The sequence below is a fragment of the Lepisma saccharinum genome, unplaced genomic scaffold (genome assembly GCF_977018435.1).
Source record: "Lepisma saccharinum unplaced genomic scaffold, izLepSacc3.1 HAP1_SCAFFOLD_50, whole genome shotgun sequence".
NCBI classification, from domain to species: domain Eukaryota; kingdom Metazoa; phylum Arthropoda; class Insecta; order Zygentoma; family Lepismatidae; genus Lepisma; species Lepisma saccharinum.
Window position 1 is genome coordinate 269,392 of NW_028142905.1, and position 23,840 is coordinate 293,231.

Sequence of the window (23,840 nt, forward strand, 5' to 3'; positions counted from 1 at the left end):
CACTGTAATTCGGCAAGGAAATTACGAAGAATGCACGAGACTGCTTACTTTATAAAATAAAGCTTTTTTTCCTCGAAAAATCATGAAGCGTCTTACCCAATGCGTCCATGTATTACCGGTATTACGTATGTGTGAAATTTGGAACAGGTGCTAGTCGATTAAGAGAGAAGATGAAAATAGTTTGAGAATGAATTAATGTCAAATGTAACCAGAAAAAAAGGTGGACATGCTAATGTTACTATTTCATTCAGTACAATGTCCTTTTTCAGTGCGTATAGCCTGGTCATGAAATCGTGAATATTATTATTAAAAAAGCCTTTCTCTTTCGAGAAAGAACTGCAACGATATGTTTGCAATTTTCTCCTGTCCCAGCTTTTCAAGTACAGGCCAATTTTAATTCCTTTATTTTCAAATAATTTCCGTGAACCCCAGTTACAACATGACGTGCAGATGATACAGCACTGCTTTGGACAACCAGTGCGTATACATAGTTTCGTCTGCATTTTAAGTGTTATTTTTGCCTATCACAATTAGTTTAGTTTAGTTTATTTGCGTCCAAGGACTACCGGTGTGTACAAATTACAGTACATGGTAATATAGGACATGTCAATACTTACATTACAATACAATACTACATTAATAGATTTTACAATTACAAAATATATAGCCAAAAATTGTAGAAAATTGGGTCTTACTCTGGTATTATATCAAAATCACAAAAAAAAATATAACATGAGAAGATATAGAACATTACAGCCTACTTCTAGGTGATACTAATTATCCGCTTTCATTTGACATTTAATTTTACAAGAATAATATGTGATTATACCAACTTTTACGTGCATTGCATGGTTGCCAGGAGAAGGTAAGTAACACTTTTTTCACCATAATTTTCATTTTCTTTTTTTCCTGTTTCTAGTATTTCCATGTCATAGACCATCACTAAACACACCTTTTGTTGCCTTCAAACATCAACAGTGTTGCCACTGTACCTCATAATTTTTTTTAAAACACCCATTTGGACCGGTACACCTTTACGAAGCATTTCAGGATTGGCTATACGCGAAAACGATCGGTTTTCTTCTCTGAACTATAGATGGTGAAAGGTGGAACCCAAGGTGGAAATTGACGTCCAAATTTCCGTACGAATGTTTGACATGCAATTTTCCATGCTTTGTGGAAAAATAAATTTACACTTTCACTTACATTTGGCAACACTGCATGAACAACACTGCACCCCGTTTGTTGTTTCTATGTTTAAAAATATCTACTTGGACAGGGCTAACATTTGGTGTATGACTTATGTATGTACAGGTTTCGGTTACAAAGTAACGCCACTCTTAATTCCCAGTTGCGCCGTTCGTGGGACACCCTGTAGCATGCAAATTCTTTAATGAAACTGAATTAATTATTAGTGGTGACGTCACAGCACACGGCAAACCAGGATTTGAGTCTAAACTGTCTAACAACGACAAACGTGTTTTTCTCCGATCCAAATCAATGGGATTTTTCACCGGAAGGGGTAGCTTTATCTATTGTGACAGCAGTTATGTAACAAAATTATGATGCATATCATATATCAATGTAAAGATGAGATTTCTGAACCCGGAAATGACGTAAATTGCCCAGCGAAATGTATTATACTACATGTATGATGTGATTTCTTCGGTATAAAAGTTATAAATTACAGGTAATTCCGCGAAAAGAAAATCAATTATAATTTATTGTTTTGATCTGTGGTAGAGGCTATTTAGTGAAACTTTCACTGAGAATAGCAAGCGGGGATCTGTGTAAATGTTCTGTGCCGAGAACAAACCAAAAAAAATCACATACCGTATATAATATTCACCAAAACTGAAGAAGTGTGTATTGTCACTCTCAAATGTACACACATCGTTAAAAAAAACCTCCATTATTAACAAGGTAACGCCAATGGAAAGTGAAACCTATAAAGAGGAAGGACTACAAAGATATTCGATTAACTATCACCAATTGTAAGTAATATTAGCATGTATTCCAGAGCAGAGTAAATTTCTTTAGTGAGCTGTGAGAATGAAAAACGTTGGCCTTACTTCTCTATGTTGGATGATGTTCGAAAAGGAGCAAATGTACAATACCGGAAGTATCTCTGGTTGCTTTCAAATTCAGCATACTCACTAATTTTGGCGTCGTAATCACGAATCTGCAGTTAGAAATTGGCGGTCACGTCTAGAAAAGGTAACACTTTACTATACCGGAGACGAATTTCTTCAAATTTACAGGAGAAAGTAATTACGCAAATCATGGTAACAGTTTCATACATCGGAGACACATTTCTTCAATTTTACACACGAAACTACTTACGGAAATGAGTTTCTCCAAGGTTTACAACCTCCGTCGATATATATTCTTCCTAAAACTTCATCCTACAATGCAGCAGAACAATAAATAATCACTTTTCATGTAATAATATTGCGCATTTTGTGAAAATCGACCACATCATGTTGTTGTTTCCAAGATGTACCTGCAGATGGCTCTAGCGTCGGAAGTCACGCGATCTCGCTAGTGGAATCAGGGTTTCCAAACACGCGATTTTTTCGAGAAACCCAATTTTTTTTCTTCGAGAAACGCGCGGTTTTTTGTCGAGAAAGGAAAATGGTTTTTCGATGAATTTAGGGGTGAAATGGGTGCTAATGAAACCTAACCTAACAGGCCTAACCTAACCTCGTGTGAATGGTTCGTGGGGCTACCCGTGGATGGTTTTTGGGGCTAACGTCAATGGTTTGTGGGGCTAACGTCAATGGTTTGTGGGGCTACCCGTGGATGGTTTTTGGGGCTAACGTCCATGGTTTGTGGGGCTACCCGTGCATGGTTTTTGATCCCCGGTTTTTTACAACTTTCATGCACAATAGAGTTGGAAACATTGATATTCGAAAACAAAAGAAGCGTTACAATTCGCAAAGCAAGCGATATCGCACCGTGACGTGCTTTCCGTAGCATTAAGGAAAATGGTTTATTTTAGCAGAAAAAGTGTTTGTTTTCGTGCAAAAAGCATATTGGCACCTTCCACTATGTTCCGGAATACATAATTGGTAAGTACAAACCATGAGAAAGACAAAATATCCGATTTAAATGTGTCTCCGATGCCAAATGATTTTCTGTAGCATTGTTGATATGCGGGAATATATTTTGATCCATTTTAATGCGAATGCATGTGGTTTTATACGAAAATCTATTTCCGACGCGCTATTGCTGCTGCCTCCATTTGCTTTCTCCACGAGAGCACAATACGCTCTCGTATTGTCTGTATATGCTAAAGTGAACGAAACGAGTGCTAATGGAACCTAACCTAACCTAGTAGGCATACTTCGTCCCCGTGATGGTTCGTGGGGCTATCGTCAATGGTTTTTGGAGCTACCCGTGGATGGTTTGATGGAAATAAGGAAGAAATGGACATTATTTTCGTTATAAATTCATTATTTCTCCTAAAGAAATGTTCTGTAATGCAGAATAGTACGTTAGCAATGTAAAAAATTGCGAAATAAATCATTGATAGGTGTCTCCGGTATAGTAAAATAGTACCCTAGAAAAAGCTAAATAAGTGGGTCCGTGAACGAAGTAAACACCGGTGATTTATGAAGGAAACAACTATTTTTTGCAATGAGTAGCATTTCAAAACTTTGTTTCTCACATGCAAATCCGTTGTTGCCTTGTAATCAAGGGCTTCACTTTAAACTGTAGGTCCAGTCCCGATTAGCCTTACTGTGCATAAAGTGGACTTAAAACACCAGGTACTAGTTTACTATCCTTCGGACACATCTATTTATTTTTACAGAAGAAACTACTTACTGTAATAAGTTCCTGTAGCATTGTCGAACATCGGGAAGGTGTTTTGTGTGATGTGGGAATGTTTCATAGCTGACATTTATGTTGTTCGTTGAAAATTAATTTTGCGATGAAGAATAGCATTTGGCGCATACACCTTCGAACACATCACACGTCTTCTTCTTCATGCATCACTCGTCGTGATTGTGTTTTGTTCATGTTCATTGGGTATCCAGTGTTTCGAACTGTCTTCGTTTTGCAACGAGAGTTAGAAGGATGAAACGCTAGTTAGAAGGATGGCGTGTCGCTAGCCCCACAAACCATTGGCGCTAGCCCCACGAACCATTGGCACGTGGTTAGGTTAGGCAAACATAGTTAAAATTTGGTCTCGTGTTAGTATCAGGTTCTAGAAATTGGAAATAATTGCGAACCATTGATGCTAGCCCCACGAACCATTGGCACTAGCCCCACGAACCATTGACGCTAGCTCCACGAATCATTGGTACTAGCCCCACGAACCATTGGTGCTAGCCCCACGAACCATTGGTGCTAGCCCCTCGAACCATTGGCGCTAACCCCACAAACCATTGGTGCTAGCCCCACGAACCATTGACGCTAGCCCCATGAACCATTGGCGCTAGCCCCTCGAATCATTGGTGCTAGCCCCATGAACCATTGGCGCTAACCCCACAAACCATTGGTGCTAGCCCCACAAACCATTAGCACTAGCCCCCCGAACCATTGGTGCTAACCCCACGAACCATTGGTGCTAACCCCACGAACCATTGGCGCTAACCCCACGAACCATTGGTGCGTGGTTAGGTTAGTTCAGTTAGGTTAGGAAACATAGTTAAAATTTGGTGTCGTGTTAGTATCAGGATCTAGAAATACAGAAATAATTGAGAACGATTATCGCTAGCCCCACAAATCATTGGCGCTAGCCCCACAAACCATTGGCGCTAGCCCCACGAACCATTGGTGCTAGCCCCATGAACCATTGGCGCTAGCCCCTCGAACCATTGCCGCTAACCCCACGAACCATTGGCGCTAGCCCCACGAACCAAGTACGTGACTTAGCTGCTCGTAAGCGTGTAGGCTTGCTTAGACAGACCAAAATAAAGGATTTTTTTAAACGTTAATTTTGTGTACTGTGTGTATTGTTCATGCAAAATACGTATGTAATATGTACATATTTTTGTTTAATAAACTGTACCACATACTATATATTCCTACTAAAGTTGCCTTTGTACGTTACTTTGTAATACATACTTAAAGAGATGCCTGTTTTTATGAAAAAATTTAATGTACAGTACTTCTTTTTGGCAAATAAACATGTACAGTTCGATTATCCGAACAAACCAGTTTTCCGAACACCCATGTCCCCCAATTACTTCGGATAATCGACGCTCTACTGTAATTGCGAATTATTGATGCTAGCCCCACGAACCATTGCCACTAGCCCCACGAACCATTGGTGCTAGCCCCATGAACCATTGGCGCTAGCCCCTCGAACCATTGGCGCTAACCCCACGAACCATTGGCGCTAGCCCCACGAACCATTGGTGCATGGTTAGATTAGTTCAGTTAGGTTAGGAAACATAGTTAAAATTTGGTGTTGTGTTAGTATCAGGATCTAGAAATTGGAAATAATTGCGAACCATTATCGCTAGCCCCACAAATCATTGGCGCTAGCCTCACGAACCATTGGTGCTAGCCCCACGAACCATTGGTGCTAGCCCCACGAACCATTGATGCTAGCCCCATGAACCATTGGCGCTAGCCCCATGAACCATTGGCGCTAGCCCCTCGAATCATTGGTACTAGCCCTCTGAACCATTGGCGCTAACCCACAAACCATTGGCGCTAACCCCACGAACCATTGGTGCTAGCCCCACGAACCATTGGCGCTAGCCCCATGAACCATTGGCGCTAGCCCCACAAATCATTGGCACTAGCCCCATGAACCATTGGTGCGTGGTTAGGTTAGGAAACATAGTTAAAATTTGGTGTCGTGTTAGTATCAGGATCTAGAAATTGGAAATAATTGCGAACCATTATCGCTAGCCCCATGAATCATTGGCGCTAGCCCCACAAACCATTATCGCTAGCCCCACAAACCATTGGCGCTAGCCCCATGAACCATTGGCGCTAGCCCCACGAACCATTGGTGCGTGGTTAGGTTAGTTCAGTTAGATTAGGAAACAAAGTTAAAATTTGGTGTCGTGTTAGTATCAGGATCTAGAAATTGGAAATAATTGCGAACCATTATCGCTAGCCCCACGAATCATTGGCGCTAGCCCCACAAACCATTGGTGTTAGCCCCACGAACCATTGGCACGTGGTTAGGTTAGTTTGGTTAGGTTAGGCAAACATAGTTAAAATTTGGTGTCGTGTTAGTATCAGGATCTAGAAATTGGAAATAATTGCGAATCATTGATTCTAGCCCCACGAACCATTGGCACTAGCCCCACGAACCATTGGTGCTAGCCCCACAAACCATTGGTGCTAGCCCCATGAACCATTGGCGCTAACCCCACGAACCATTGGCGCTTGCCCCACGAACCATTGGTGCATGGTTAGGTTAGTTCAGTTAGGTTACGAAACATAGTTAAAATTTGGTGTCGTGTTAGTATCAGGATCTGGAAATTGGAAATAATTGCGAACCATTATCGCTAGCCCCACGAACCATTGGCATGTGGTTAGGTTAGTTTGGTTAGGTTAGGCAAACATAGTTAAAATTTGGTGTCGTGTTAGTATCAGGATCTAGAAATTGGAAATAATTGCGCATCATTGATGCTAGCCCCATGAACCATTGACACTAGCCACATGAACCATTGGTGTTAACCCCACGAACCATTGGCGCTAGCCCCACGAACCATTGGTGCTAGCCCCACGAACCATTGGCGCTATCCCCACGAACCATTGGCGCTAGCCCCATGAACCATTAGCGCTAGCCCCACGAACCATTGGTGCTTGCCCCATGAACCATTAACGCTAGCCCCACGAACCATTAGCGCTAGCCCCACGAACCATTGGTGCTAACCCCACAAACCATTGGCGCTAACCCCACGAACCATTGGTGCTAGCCCCACAAACCATTTGTGCGTGGTTATGTTAGTTCAGTTAGGTTAGGAAACATAGTTAAAATTTGGTGTCGTGGTATTATCAGGAATTTATATATTTGGTTGTGAAACAAAACAAATCACCAAAATCGACAGTTTCCATTCCGAAAACTAATGCCTTATTTTCGCTTATTTTGTAATTTCTAGATTTTTCCCACTTATTCCAGGATAGATAGCCTCAAAAACGATTAACGGATAGTGTCATGAAAGTTTACAATTTTCTTCGTAAAAGGACGCGAAAAAAAATGAAAAAGAAATAGATCTGATGAACTTTGTTCACGGGCATTTCTTGGGTTCCGAAGGTTGAAACACTGCATAACAATTGAAAATCGAGGAAAGACAAGCCCAATGCGTCATTATGTAGGAAGGTGTACGCGCCATATTGTGTGTGAGGCAAGCGGAAAGGCTAGGAGAAAGAAGTACTGGTAATGTGAAAAATTGCTCGTACTTTCATCAAAACAACGTCAATACACCTTCAGGAATGTTCTGCGAAGGAGATACGTAAGTACGAATGTCAAAAATTTGACAAAAGACAAGCTCGATGCGCGATTATGTAGGAAGGTGTACTCGCCATATTGTGTCTCAGGCAAGTGAAAAGGCCTACCAGAAAGACGTACTGGTAATGTGAAAAATTGCTCATACTTTCATGAAAACAACGTTGATACACCTTCAGGAATGTTCCGCAAAGCAGATACGTAAGTACGAATGTCAAGAATTGACGAAACGAAAAAATTAGAGGTGTCCGAAGAATAGTAAATTTTTACCAAACACCAAATCAATCCAAAATCTCACATTCAAATCAACTCTCTCAATTATTGCACAACACTTGAGCAATGTTGGTAGCAAGACTGTTGTGCAGAAAGGAAGACATCTTCATATCATTTCCATGTTAGTGTATGGAGAATCATAGCAGTAACTGACTAGGTTATTTTGCAATTTCTAAACGTGACTGCCAATTTTTATCTGCAGATTCGTGATTACAAGGCCAAAATTAATGAGTATGTGGAATTTGAAAGCAATTGGAGATACTTCCGGGATTGTCAATTTATACCTTCGAAAATATGCTGAGGGATGTTAACTAATGATAAAAGGTAATGTGTTGGTTTGGCAGCAGGAAGCAATAATTCTGGCGAAATTTGACATCAGACATAGCTGTAAATTTTTCCACCGAATTATGTTTAGAAATTGAACATGGAAATGGAGAACCGCTATGGCATTCTAAGCAAATCAGTAATGGTTCTGAATGTTTAATGATTTTTCATAAGTTTTATAGGAGTGTTAGAAAGGTATTTAGAAAACTGAAAATAAATGCTAGAGTAATTTCGAAGCTTAGAGAAATTAATTTACACAGTTAAAAGCTTGGTAAATTTCTCGTATCGGACAAACGGATCAAATTTACAGGAGAAATTACTTACCGAATGCAGTTTCTTTATACTTGTGGAACTTCGCAGGAGTGTTTTCTCACATCGTTCATTGAATTTTGCCGGTAAATCGTGTATTTTTCGATATAAATGTGTGAGCGATGCACAAAAGCTCTTGCATACATTTACTTGCAGGTGGATGTAGTCTGTGTGTGATGACGTAATCCCGGTCAGTGTTTCCAAACACTTGTTTTTGTAACTGAAGAAGGTATGTTTCCGCAAATGGTTTGTGGGGCTATGTGTCAATGGTTCGTGGGCTATGCGAGAATGGTGGGTGGGGCTACACATATTTTTTTCAAAACCAATTTTTAACTATTGTAACCTATATGTGACCCTACCTAACCTAACCTTACCAGAAATGGTTCGTGGGGCTATGTATGAATGGTTCGTGGGGCTATGCATCAATGGTTTGTGGGGCTACGTAGGTAGTTTTGGGTGCAGTGGGGTGGAAACACTGCATGCCAAGTATGGTAGTGAAACTGTGACCGCCATTTTGCATGTTACAGAAGGCAAAAAGAAACGAAGAAAATTTACTCGATATGTCGAAAATAGAGCATATTTCCATGAAATAAGCGAAATGCCACCTTCAGCAATGTTTCTCAATGCAGAATACGTAAGTACGAATATTCAAATTAAATGAACTAGCAAATTTCAGCAGTTTGTCCGATACGAGAAATTTACCAAAAGCTTTACTAATTAATATTTACTGCAGAAATTATTATATAAAATGTAGTTTATTTGAGTAGACGTCCTTGGTTTCCAGTTGACTGAGACACTGGTTTCTGTGGATTTTTATGCAGTGGCCGAACAGGGTTCTGGGTTCAAGACGAGATAGAACGTGATCAGTTGTATGAAGTATACATGGGTGTTATTTAATTGCTAAAAGTCCTAAACCTTACAATGAAATCATTTAGAAAAAAAAAATCCCCTTTGCACTCCACACGCATGAAGTACCTTGCAGGAACAGTCAAGAGGAAATGAATGGCTGCTCGCAAATCAAGAATCATGTAGGAGTATGTGGAAGGGAAAATCATTCTCCAGAAAACACACAGTAAGGATTCACTAACACCCTGAAGAATGTGTTAACCCTTCATTGGTATGCATGTGAGAGGGACACTTACCCTGGAATATAATATGAAGTTTCTCAGGCGGAGATAATGATATCACTTTCTGGTCTTGTGCAGCTATAATTTTGAATGTCTATTGCCAGATGATACCTGTTTTAAGTATGATTGTGGCATTGTTCTGAGTCTACACAGACACATCATTTTGATGACAGTCTGTGTCTTGTGAGCCCCACGCTCACATGTATACCAACTGCTTAAAGCCAGTCTCACATGGTGGTTAAGTATGTCCCCACTTCCCCACCCACCTCCAACTCAAAACTATCATACAATTTTTTACCTCTCCAGTTCGCGAAGGCAGCAAAAGGGGTCTCACATGGTCCTTAAAATCTCATATTTAAAAATGGCAACTATACAAACACTGTATACTACTTTGCAATTTTAGATCCTAATAACTGCTGAAGATTTGGGAAAATAATGTTTTCTCTTAAAAGAATAAGAGAATAACATTGGCACTGTTGAAAAATGTAGCACATGTAACCCGTGGCAGTTAATATGAGTGTATATGTTACATATGTTACTTCAACCACTTTACGGACACACTAGCATAAAGTTGCATTATCCGTATATTACGATAGAAGTTGTATATTCTAAGGAAACCTTTCTCATACCATTTTGAAATATATCCTCCAATACCAACTAGTCAATAAAATAAATTACACAAACTTCACAACATGGAAAGTGAGAAAATTGTGAAATTTACATTAATATTAAGTTACCATATTATATTTATATTTGATTGATACTTCTTTGCTCCTAAAATACTTATTGTGAAATTTTCTTTGAAGTCCATGAAGAAATAATTAGAATTCATAACTTATATATGATTACAACACTAGCAGATTAATTTACTGCGATGCCACACACAGCACAGTCTATTTGTTACAGCCAGCCAACAAAACCAGAGAGTACATATATGCGTATGTGGCTGTTCAGTGTTTAGTTTACTTCAAAATAAAATAGTATTCGCGTCTGTTGTGAAAGTAAAATAACAGTATCTCAGTAGGAAATTTAGACATACGAACTATTTATTTAAAACAATAATAATTAGATGCTCTTCACTCAACAAATAAAATATTCGCCCCAGTCATTAAGGCCGGCTTTAAACTAAAGCATTTTTGCTAGCATAAATGCTATGTAAAAGCTTCCAAAAATCTTATAGCAAATAGTACGTACTTTACACACAAGGCAAGCATTTCGTTTAACTTTTCAGCTAGCTTTTGCGATTACAATGTACCGGGTGTCCTAGAAGTCTTTGTATGAAAACAAAAATTAACTGTATCCGCTATATGCAACATAGACATGACAAAATGGTACCAAAATGTTCGGAAACTATTTAAGTTTTTTTTTTTTCAGGTTTCTGTAACGTTGCAGTAGTGTAGCAGTGCAAGTGTCCAGCAAACCGGAAATGTACACAAATCAGGAAAAAGCTAACAGTTGGGCTGAAAAGTTCGTAGGCTAACATAGTAAAAAATATTTTTTTGACAAAATTTGATTTTATTATTCAATATTGTTGCCTTCGAGGGCGATACAACGATTATAGCGGTCATACAATTTTTCGATGCCATTTTTATAGTACGATTTCTCTTTAGCCTCAAAATAGGCCTCAGTTTCGGCGATTACCTCTTCATCAGTGCTAAATTTCTTTCCAGCGAGCATTCTTTTAAGGTCTGCAAACAGGAAAAAGTCACTGGGGGCCAGATCTGGAGAATATGGTGGATGGGGAAGCAATTCGTAGTCTAATTCATATAATTTTGCCATCGTTTTCATTGATTTGTGACACGGTGCATTGTCTTGATGAAACAGCACTTTTTTCTTCTTCAAATGGGGCCATTTTTTCGTGATTTCATCCTTTAAACGCTCCAACAACGCTATGTAATAATCGCTGTTGATGGTCTGGCCCTTTTTGAGGTAATCGATGAATATAATACCATGCGCATCCCAGAATACTGATGCCATAACCTTGCCAGCCGACTGTTGCATCTTTCCACGGTTTGGATTCGGTTCATCACGTGCAGTCCACTCGGCTGACTGTCGATTGGACTCTGGAGTGTAGTTATGGAGCCATGTTTCATCCATTGTAATATATCGACGTCAAAAATCGTGTTTATTACGGTTGAATATCGCTAAACATTGCTCCGAATCATCAAAACGTTGTTGCTTTTGATCGATTGTGAGCACGCGCGGCACCCATTTTGCACACAGCATGTTCATATATTCATGCACAATATGTCCAACATGTTCCTTTGATATTTTTAAAGTCTCAGCTATCTCGATCAACTTCACTTTACGAACATTTAAAATTATTTTGTGGAGTTTTTTGATGTTTTCGTCGGTAACAGCCTCTTTGGGGCGTCCACTGCGTGCATCGTCTTCGATGCTCATTTCGCCTCGTTTAAATTTAGCAAACCACTTCTCATCAGTTGATTTTCCTGGTGCAGAGTCCGAATAATGTTTATCAAGCCAAGCCTTGGCTTCAACAGTATTTTTTTCGCCAAAAAGCAATGCTTTATTAACACACGAAATTCTTTTTTATCCATTTTTTCACAATAACAAAAGCTGCTTCACTCACAATGCTATATCTCACGAACTAATTATCCGGCAGCTGTGAAATTTATACACGTATCTCTTGAAGGTTAGTACTAAGTAAAAATCACATGGATTTAATTCTAGTAACGCCATCTATGAGTCAGCCTACGAACTTTTCAGCCCACCCGATAAGTGTGTCCTGTGGTTTCACGAGAACAGGTCACAAAAAACAGCGCAGAGACAATTCCAAACTTCGTACGGAAAGGTGCCACCTGATGGTAGGAGCATTAAGTCCTGGTATGACAAATTCAAGACCACAGAATCTGTTGCTGACGCAACGAGAAGTAGCGGACCATCAACCTCAGGCGAAAGGGTGGAAGATGTCAGAGTGGCTTTTGTACGCAGTCCGCAGAAATCCGTGCGAACGGCCTCACGTGAATTAGAGATTCTAAAAAGTTCTGTTCATGGTGTGTTACACAAACGTTTACTGTTTCGTTCATACAAAGTGCAAATCCTGCAGGCTTTCTTGCCCAATGACGGCAAACGTCGTTATAACTTTGCGGTGAAAATGTTATCACGTATTGATGCTGATAATGGCTATTTGGAACGTGTTGCTTTTTCAGACGAGGCGGTCTTTCATGTCAGTGGTTTAGTGAATAGACACAACGTGCGTATCTTGGGTAAAGAGCCCCTCATGAGGTGAGGGAGTTGACCATGGGCAGCCCGAAGGTGAATGTTTGGTTCGCGCTGCTGCATGACAGAATAATTGGACAGATTCTTTTTCTGTGAGCACGCCGTAACATCTGGAGTGTATCTCGACATGTTGCAATTGTTTGCTGTTCCTCAATTGCTAGAATACCACCCAGATGTTATCTTTCAACAAGACGGTGCCCCGACACATTGGAGTCTGGAGGTTCGTTTCTACCTTGATCAGACATTTCCTGGAAATGGATTGGTCGAGATGGACCGACAGCATGGACTGCACGACCTCCAGACATAACCCCTTTAGATATTTTCTATGGAGTTATGTGAAAGACAATGTCTACAGAACTCCTGTATCCGATCTTGCAACTCTGCAACAACAGATAACCCAAGTCATCACATCAAACCCTCCAGTGATGTTGGCTAATGCATGGCGAGAAGTTGAATTTCGACTAGATGTACTCCGTACTACCAAGGGTGCTCACGTGGAGATTTATTGATATCTTTCCTATTGCCAATAAAACTTGAATAGTTTGCTACCATTTTGTCATATCTATGTTGCATATAGCGGATACAGTTAATTTTTGTTTTCATACAAAGACTTTTCAGACACCCGGTATAACAAATACAGCATGAAAGGCTCATCGAGTTACACCATCTATGTTGTGTGTTTACATTTGAAACATATTATAAACATTGCTATGTTTTTCTTGATTATTTGTGTCTTTCATGTGTGTACAGTAAACGTTGTAAAGTATGTATTTAAGCAGCGCCATTTTTTTGTACCTAATAACGTTTTACAAGAAACGTTATTCCTCTCGGTTGAATAGTTATCGGCTGTAAAATATGTGAAATGATACATTGTTTACATCTCATGCAGCCGCCATTACAACTGCACTCGTGACCTAGAGGTATCTTCTGATTGGTTATGTTTCTTACTTCAGCTGCCAGTTTTCTCCTCAATTCTGATTGGTAGTTGTATGGTATTAACGATGTATTTAGAGACGGTTTCTAATTCTGTTGGGAACTGAATAAGAGAAAGCTCTCACATGATCGTTAAGTAATGAAGCTAGAACTCGATGGCGAAGTGAGGACGTACCTAACTGCCGTGTGAGACTGGCTTAACCATTTTCTGCAAACATATTTTATTTCTGTGCACACTGATTTCATGGTGTGTCACTGTTTTTCTGTTTTGATTCTTCGGTAATTATTCTATTTGACCTTGTTCACTTATTATGGTTACTATTTCTGTCTAAATGAACTTCGAAATCTGATACTCGTTACGAATGAAGAACAGCAGATCCGAGCATGGTTTGCTCAAACAAATGATGAGAAAATAGGAGACCTGGGAAAAATGTTTGATTCGTGGGGCCCAAAAACCTAATTATGGGTAATGAGCCATTGGAAAGTGATAATGATAGCAACACGGATCAATATTCTTATGAAGACAAAATTATTTTCATTTTTTTTCCCCTCAATATATATTGGTCGGGTTGAAACTACGAAGTAGAATGTACAATCTCTTGTCAACAAGTTTTATATTATTGAATTTATTACTAATGTTTTGCAAAATAATAAACAACAAAAGTTAATTATTCTAGCTGGCCACCGTTGCTGAGTGGTTAGCACATTGCGCTATGATGCTAGGGATCCCAGGTGTGAATCCTTGTCTAGGAATGAATGTGAGTGTCCATTCATCAATTTCATCACATCATCCATCACTCATCCCCGTCTTTCCAATTACCCAAAAGTGGCACAAAAACGAAGTAAAATAAAGCAAATTAGTTAAAAGGAAATTCTTAATTAAAGTATAAACATTGCTATGTTTTCTTGATTATTTGTCTCTCCTAATAGGTAATCAGTACGATTGCAATACAAGAATATAATTCTGTTATTACATAAGATAAGATAAGTTTTAACTTATAAGTTATTTATATTAGGTAATATATATTTATAAACTAATTTAACATGAAAAATGTGAAAAGATATTTAAAAAAATGACAAAAAACAATAAAATTCACATGCAAGCGTGGCCCTCACCATATACCAAGTGCATTGCTCTTACCAATGAAAGGTTAATGAACATAATTAGAAATCACACCATGTAAGAAATCTGTGTGCAATATGATGAATTCGGAATTAAGCAACTGGAACGTGGACCAACAAGCCTTTGTAATGTACTCACCAATGCATTTTGGAAGTAGAAGGCTATTTTGGTTTTATAAAAGGGTGATTAAAAAAAATACTTTGCTGTTCGCAGTACTTTACATTTTCTAGTGCCAATAAAAATTATATATTTTTTTGTTTATAGTTGGAATGAATGATGAACATGACATTTAATGAGTAGTTTTTTCAATTTTTATTTAAGAAATGCATTTGTTTTCCTTTTACCATAAATGGAGGAATAAATTGAATCCTCATTACATGACCTGTCTTCATTTGTACACTCAACCTTCATATCTGCTTCTTCAGTATAATTGTATACATTTTAATTAGTTGATTTTAATCTTTACAATTTATTACAAGAACAACCTAAGAAACTCAGTTTTGTCAGTTTTCAATCTTTCTCCTTATCCTCCATTCAGAGCTACACTTTGAGTCATGGGTGCCCACAGGTGGGTTTCATGATGTGCCTGCGTCATGGGGATTTTTGGGGGAACAAAATTTTATACCAATTCTATATAGCTATCTTCACACAAAAATGGGGTGATCGTATCATTTGATTGACTTGTTATTGATTTTAATTTTGGTTGTTGTGTATAGTTTTTCTACCTACCTATGGGTGATTGCGGCGATAGGGTTAAAATGAAACACCACCTCTTATGCTTTTAGAATCAGTTTGGATGGAGGGGGGAGGGTATTCGCATTAATACAAGGTTAGTCGAGCAGACAAGCTGTGCAGAATAAGGTTGACTAACAATGGCAGTGATCCTAAAGTATCTAAAGTAAACATATATTGCTTAAATATGTCTGTATTATACAGTGACACAACCACAGGGGGCCATTACCCCCCAACATTTGACGGAAGCCAGTTCTAGGAGGGCAAGGGGGGACAAACATTGACCGCCAAGGGCACTAGCAGGGGGGGGGGTCACAGAGGAGTAATTACCCCCTTCAATTTCAAATTTTATGCAAATAAAAATACATTTTGTAAAATTTTCTTGCTTGCTTTGCTCGCATTATCTGCTTTTCTCATTTTCGTCAAGTTCAGAGCTGTAGCTAGGGGTGGCGGGAGTCGTCCATGAGGCCGAATGATCTAAAGAAAAAAGTTGTAAAAGAGGGAATGCCATGGGGTTCAGTGAAATTATTTGCGCCCTATTAAATCAATATTGCTTTCAATTGCAAAAATTGGATCTAAATATTTTCTTGCTCGCTTTGCTCGCAATCTACTTGTTTTCTGTAATGTAATGTATTTAAATAATATGTGTTCTATTATGTATATTTGTATTGAATATGCTTTGAATACGTACACAATTTAGTGTTAGCTTAATGCATATGTAGTATTTTTCTTATTTTATGTCGCTCCATATTGCATATGTGTAAAACATATGTTGTACATGAAAGTTACACATGTATCTTCGGAATGGATTTATCATTCATTTTTCTGCCATTCAAAAATACAGTTTGTGTGCTTAGTTTCCATTATTAGCTAATGTGGAATTGATGGTATTGAAAAAATATTTCAAATTGTTTGTTCCAAACAAATGCTTTAGCACTGATTTCTACTCCCTTTTTGAGTAATTTTTGAGGATAATAACTACTACCACTAGTAATACTAATAATTATTATAATAATAATGCTATTATTATTATTATTGGTATGTGTATCCTGGTACTCCCCCTCCCCCAACAAAAATTCGTGGTTGCTCCTCTGGTATTATATTTTTCCACAAATGTTGTCTGACAAAAAATATTTGAGTAATTCATTTGGCATAAAGGGGGGGGGGATGTTCTACCTTTTGGGGGGAGCAGGTCATGGGCCTTGGAGGGGTGGGCACCCCTGCTTTGAGTTAGAATTCTCCCTAGGATACACAACTTCCTTTTGTTAGACAATGCTTAGCTTTAAGGGGTCATAGTAGAGGGGCAAAAATTGGGGGCAAATCCTCCTCACATAAGATCTATTCGCCGCAACTGTTTTTATTAAGTTACCAATTCAATATTTGAACTGCAGGATCCAATGCCTCCATAGCTGTTCTTTTTTTATTTATTTATTATCGTGTGCACAACAGGCTACTGCCCTTTTACAGTGCACAGTAAATGTCTTACATTTGGGGATTTATACAAATAAAAATAATATTTATACACATTTTCAGATATAAAAAAAACTACATATAGACAGGGCTCGAAAAATCCCGGACGCCATGGCGACTAAAAATTTCAGTCTGGCGACTGTGATCTTTTGCTGTAATATTGACAATTTTTTAAGTTGCATTAACCAAATTTTGAAGATTCTAGGTTCAAATTGCAGTACAGCGTAAGTTCGCAAATTATTTCTTATCAACGTTGTGAACATTCCATAAAGTAAGTAACAATTTCTTACTTTTGTTCCCAAACCCCCCATTTTCCCCTTTCTCACATGATTTAGCGATGTTTTGAATACAGTGATGCTCAGCTTCTTATAGATTGATTGATTTTTGATTGATATGCTTAATTATACTTCATTTTTTGTGCCATTTTTGGCTAATTTGCGAAGATGGTGATGAATGATGATATGATGAAATTGATGAATGAACACTCACAAATATCCATGCCCAGGCCAGGATTCGAATGCAGCACCCCTGGCGTAGTAGCGCGATGTGCTAACCACTCTGCCATGGCTCAGCTTCTTATAGTATGCACAATTGCTAGTAGGTGGTTTCCTGGCGCCTGATTTTCAGAACTGGCACCTAGCTCTGAAGAAGGTTTTTCGAGAACTGCATATAGAGGTTACATATATCATCCTTATACATTACCGTGGATAAAAATGAATCAAATCTTACACAATTACATTCATATATGTATGGGTATAAATATACATAAAGAAGGTAAAAAAATAATAGTAAAAAAAAAATAAGTAAGAATGTTGTCCATTAAAAAGCGTTTATACTCTCTAACCATTCATTATGCAAGCTACACATTCTTCGCAATTTTTGTGGATTTTGTATGCATACGGAAAATTACAAGGAGTTGCTTTCTTGATCACAACTTTGGATGGGAGACATAAAAATCTATTTTTGAAAGCAGAGAGGAAGAATCCAATTTGTTGTTAACAAGTTTGAAAAAAAAAAGGAGCTGATGTATGGTTCTTCTGTTTGCAAGGGAGGTAATGTGTAATTTAATTAGTAATTTGTTATAAGGTGTCATCTTTGGATATGCACCATCTATCCTAAAAACTATATAGCAAGTGAATTTATTTTGAATTTTTTCAATAAGATCTATTTGTTTACTGGTTTGTGGACTCCACACTATAGATGCGTACTCTAATTTGGGCCTTATATATAGGTTAAATAATGATAACAACGATTTGTTTTCGTTGAATTCTTTTGCAGTTCTCATAATGAACCCCAGTTTTCTATGCGCGTCATTAACAGTCTTTGTGATATGTAACTGAAACGATAATTTATCATCGAACACTACACCAAGATCTGTTATTGAGTTTGCCCTGTCTATTTGTGTGTGTGCTATTTCGTAGTTATAGTGTATTGGGGATTTCAATCGGGTAAATGTTATGGCCCTGCATTTCTTATGGTTTAGATTAACTTTATTTGCTTTACACCATGTGTTGAGATTTTCGATATCCTCTTGTAATTTAATGGAATCATCTTCATTGTGAATGTTCCTATAGAATTTTAAATCGTCAGCGAATAAGAGTTTCTCGGAATTTCAAAGCTGTTTTGGTAGGTCGTTAATTAATATTAAATACAACAAGGGACCAAGATTAGAACCTTGAGGTATGCCTGAGCCAGCTACAAATTCATGGGAGCAGCAACCTTGATAATTTACGTATTGTTTTCTGTTTTTGAGATACGAGCATATTAAATCTATGAGGGAAGAGAAGTTATAAGGTGCTAATTTTTTCAAGAGAATATTATGGTTTACAGTGTGGAACACTTTGCAGAAATCTTTGTATATAACGTCTACCTGGCCTCTGTTGTCAAGTTCAGTGGAAATGAAGATGGTAATTTCTATGACGTTCATCATGACAGATCTCTTTGGTATGAATCCATGCTGGCGTGAGGAGAGAATTGGTTTTACGTGAGCAAAAAAGAATAGTTTAGCTGGCGCAGAGAGTATCGCAATTGGTCTGTAGTTTGAAATTTGAGATTTATGTGATTTTTTTTTGTATGGGACAAATTTGGGACAATTTCAATTTATCTGGAAATCTCTATATTTGTATTGCAAGGTTGAAGAGTATATGTAGCGGATATTTTAGACTTTCACCACACTCCTTGATTACATAGACGGGGGATAAGATCAGGCCCTGCCTTTTTTTTTTAGGTTTGATGTTCTTTATTGCTGCTTCTACTTCAGCGATTGATATATCCTGTAAATTTGGAGAAGATAGAAGGGCGTCGGTTTGAGACAGAGGGGTAGGTGGTTCGTAACAAGATGGTTCCTGTACGTAAACAGAGTGAAAGTGTTTCGCAAACGCTTCAGATTGAGTTGTTGCTGTCGAGTTCTTGATTTCCATTACAGATAAGTTGTGCGTATGATGGTCGTTTCTTATTTCTTATGAAGGACCAGAATTGCTTCATGTCCCCTGTTTTAACACTAGTTTCATTGCTTTTCAAGTAGTTTGAGTACGCATCCTGAATATTATTTTTTAGTCTGGTTCTTATATATTTTTTTTTAATTTTGCTGCATGCATTTGAGTATTCCCTACGTTATACTTCATTTTACAATGATGTTCTGCTTTGGATGCCAGATTCCTTATAATCTGTCGCATGAACCAACAAGGGTAGTGGTGGGAGGAAAGGGTTGAAAGAGGAATGCAATCATCGAACACGCTTGTGATGATCTGATAAAATTTTTCAACGGCAATATTGACGTCTGAGCACAATTTTAATTCTTCCCAATCTATCGAAGTAAATTTTTTATACATACTGTTAAAATCCGCTTTCCTAAAATAATAGCATTTCTCATTTGGTTCCGGATTTTTTCTTTTACAACGTACATGACTTACTTTCAAATATAAAGTAGGGTGATGCTTATCCTCAGGAACGGACAGAGGTTCTTCTCCGGACAATTTTATGTGGTTCAAAAAATTTGTTAGTACAGCTCACCGCTCACGAGAAGATCCCTTTTGCGTGGGTGTTTAATTGTGATTTTTCGTGGTGTTCATGGTGTTGTAAGAGTTATGGGAGGTGTAAGGAGGAAAGGTGCTATTATGCATAGGGAAGCACGTGAAATTGTCAGCAAAGTAATTGACTTTCTCGATCGTGAATCTGAAGAAAAGCAATATTTGCTGCCAAATACACAGAGCACCAAGCGTGTGTGTGCAGCAACAGGTTTGTCGGAGCTGACAATCAAGAGGATTCGGAAAGAATCACGTGAACGGAATGATCGGTCACCGATGAGAAAACTCGTTTCACCCGGAAAGATTAGGAAAAGGCCACTCTCGATGATTTTGACATGAATGTAATCAGGAATTCAATTCTTGACATGTACATAAGTGAAAAAAGTGTGCCGACCTGTAGTAAACTTTTGTCTGTCATACAACAAAAAAATAATTTCCCATGGAAGAAGGATTCTTTGCGTCGTTTGATGAGAAGACCTGCAGGAACAGAAGGACAATTTTAATGGAGAGACCGGACATTGTGACATGGCGGAGCAGATATTTACGTGCCATGAAACGATTTCGGGAAGAGAATCACACGCTTGTGTATGTTGACACCAATCTAATTTGATGTCCACGCAGGTTTCAGTAATGGGTTCATTCCCAATGCAAGCCATATATATAAAGAAGGCTGCTCCACAGGAGACTTCCATGGGCAAATGAACAGCTCAAACTTTGAAAGTGGCTGACAATAGAAGCTGGTCCCGAAATAATCCATCGGTCCGTTGTCATCATAGATAATGCTCCTTATCATACTGTGCAGTTGGATAAGGTTCCCTCGAGCTACAGCCTTAAGTCAGACATGGTAACATGGTTGACAAATCATAACATTCCGTTTGACGCAAGCATGAAGAAAGTCGAATCACATGAACTAATACAGGCTAATAAGCCACAAGAGAAAACCTCCCATGTGGACAAGACACTGCAGCAGTATGGCCATACAGTACTCCGTTTACCACCTTATTCATGTGATTTGAACACCATCGAATTAGCTTGGGCGAAAGTTAAAAAATATATGCGGGATCATAATATATCGGGATCGCTGTCGGTATCCCAACTACATGATCTCACTGTACAGGGAATTGCATCTTGAATCCAAGAGAACTGGAAGGGGTACTGCGTGCATGTGGAAAAACTTGAGAAAGAGTACTGGGAAAAGGACGGACTGATGGAAGACAAGGTCGAACAAATATTTTTTTCTTTTGGAGGAGCAGAGATCAAGAAATGATCAACAATGTTGGTATGAAACAATCAGCCCGAAAATTTTCATGGCAAACCTAGACCGACAAAGTAATGTTTACCGTTGTTGCATTTGTAGCTTTGCACATTGTAAGTGCAAATAAACATTCTCCGCTTTCGTAATTATTTTTTTCTTTACAATTTTCTTCGAACATCAGTGCTTTAACAGCCAATTCCATTGTTGAAAATATCTTAAACATTGTAGTTAGTACAATCGGCAGGCTCTTTATAAAAAAAATAATTAAAAAATCATTGTACTCTGTCACCAACAATCAACACCAGATTGACGACAACACCAGATTGAGAATCATCATACCTTGACCGCTAATGTGGATACCCCCTGACCGTGCGTGGACAGTGATTTGAGCGTTGCTTGAGAGTAGATGTGATTGAAGCCTTACAGCGAGACGACAGCTCTTGTTTCTGACCCAGGGTGCACTCCCCCAACCCTAATAGTGGAATCTCCTGCTACTATGACACTTGATTTCCGGCAGGGATCTTCTCCTGAGCGGTGAGTTGTACTAGGTCAAGCAATTTCCCATAATTATTCCTAATATTATTTTTGTTTTGTACACCAGTTAGTTGGAGAAAGTTACATAATGATTGACAGGTTTTATTGTTGTTTAATGCTTTGCAATCTGTATCGCAAATTTCCGGAATGTTAAAATCACCAATTATCAGAATCGGACTCCCCGGCTGGCAATGTATAGTTAGTTATACAGTTGAAAAGAGCATCATACAGCGCAGTATCAGAATTAGGAGATATATATATACATAACTACCAGGACTGGTTCGAATTTTAACTATTATAATATCAATATTTGGATCATCTATTAAACATTCTACTTGAATCGCAATAAGTTCCCTCTTGATTCCAATCATTACACCCCCTCCCAAGTGCTTGTTAGTTTGCAACGATTTACGATTGGCTCTGAATACATTATACCGGTCATCAAAAAGTACTGAAATGTTATGCTTTGAATTCACCCACGTTTCGGTGCAAATGACTACATCATAGTTATTGTCGTTTATAGCCACATAAAAATCTTTAATTTTAGTACATGAGCCACGAACGTTGTGGTAGACAATATCCAATAAGTGTTTTTCACGACATGTGTCATTATTCTGGCAGTCTACAGTGTTTAGAGAGTGTATGTTTCTGTTCGTTTTTTGTTTTTTTGACACAGGAGTTGAATTGGGGTTCTGAACTGTCACTCACTGATAATAACTTAACAGTTTGGACCTCCTGGGCATTGCTAAGTTGACCATCTCAGCAGGGGGAGGGGAATTCTGCAGAGTTCCAGGGTTCTGGAGGGTGTTCCATGGGGAAAGGGAGTGGAAAGCAGGCCGATGACCTTTAGGGGATGGTCTTGGGGATGGTCCATTTGGTTCTTGAGGGGGAGCAAGTGAATTGTCCTCCAGGTCGTGTAAGGCATACTTCTTGTTGTCCACTACTAAATGGTGAAAGCTCAGATGTGCCCTGTGTTCTTGTCTCTGTGCATCGTGCAGGAATTATTTTTAAATCCCGACATTCGGGACGGGGAATATTCGCAATTTCTCGACTAGTCGGGAAATCTCAAATTCTCATTTTCACCTTAAGTGATTTTCTTTGCATTTCTGGAATGAAAACTAACAATTTCCGATAAGTTCCAGACACTTGCAATGTAGAAAACGTCAAGAATTAATACCCTTTTAAAATGACTATTCGGTATTTCCCGACTGCTCGGGATCCAGAAATTTAGGGAAGTCATTTGCTGAAGTCGTGATAGGGACGGAATTTTTCTTTCCTATCCCGGTCCCGACTTTCCGAGATACCGCACACCACTTGTTATTATTATTTATTTTAGTTCAGCACAAGATACATCTTCCAAGTACTTTGAACATAATATATACGTTATATACGTTTTTCAAAAGGATTCTTCGGTCACCGAGCTTTGGATTCGTGTGGAAACGCTAACGTGAATCATGCTAATGCTAGAATCTGCAGTGCGCATTTCTGCAAAGAAGATTATGTATGTAATCTGAAAAGTCACCTTTTAGGTTTACATCGAAGAAAGATCCTTAAGCAAGATACCTTCGACTCCTTATTATGAGCAGGAATGTAGGGAGTATAATCCTGGTAAAAACTTTGCCTACCATTTCTTTGCCATTGGTGTACAATGCTCTCTCGCTTTTTCCCTACATATTCACATAAAGCAATAAAAATACAAACTGCTAACTTTTCATTCCATTTTGGTTATTTATTAAACGGTACGTGTTTGTATTTATATTTGATAAATTTACTTTGCTCTTCCGACCATTTAAGTCAATTGAGATTATGAAGAAGTGATAAAATAGATGAATGGCCAATCACAGTTCCCCTTACTTACAAGAGCGACCACAAGAAAAAGAACTGTCCTCCTCTTCCCTTCAACTCGGACTATAAGAGAGCATGCTCCACTCTCCCCCTCCCCTCCACACTGGAGTACGGTGCACAGGAGTCTCGAGTCTGCGCAGGTTTCTTTGCTTGTGGTTCCACTATAATAGTAATATAAAATTGTACACTCACCTCACTTAGTTCTCCGGCAGTTTGTTTCTTTATACAT

The 23,840-nt window shown here is 38.6% G+C and overlaps 1 protein-coding gene across 3 annotated transcripts in view; it reads left to right on the plus strand.

The window, feature by feature from the left end:
- The first annotated feature begins 2,945 nt into the window (after positions 1–2,945).
- LOC145982287 (uncharacterized) overlaps positions 2,946–23,840 on the plus strand; it is a 107,771-nt gene continuing 86,876 nt past the window's right edge. For all 3 annotated transcript variants that reach the window (XM_083115859.1, XM_083115857.1, XM_083115858.1), the window contains exon 1: positions 2,946–3,071. The gene's annotated coding sequence lies outside the window, so the exon portion shown is untranslated. The remainder of the gene's footprint in view (positions 3,072–23,840) is intronic.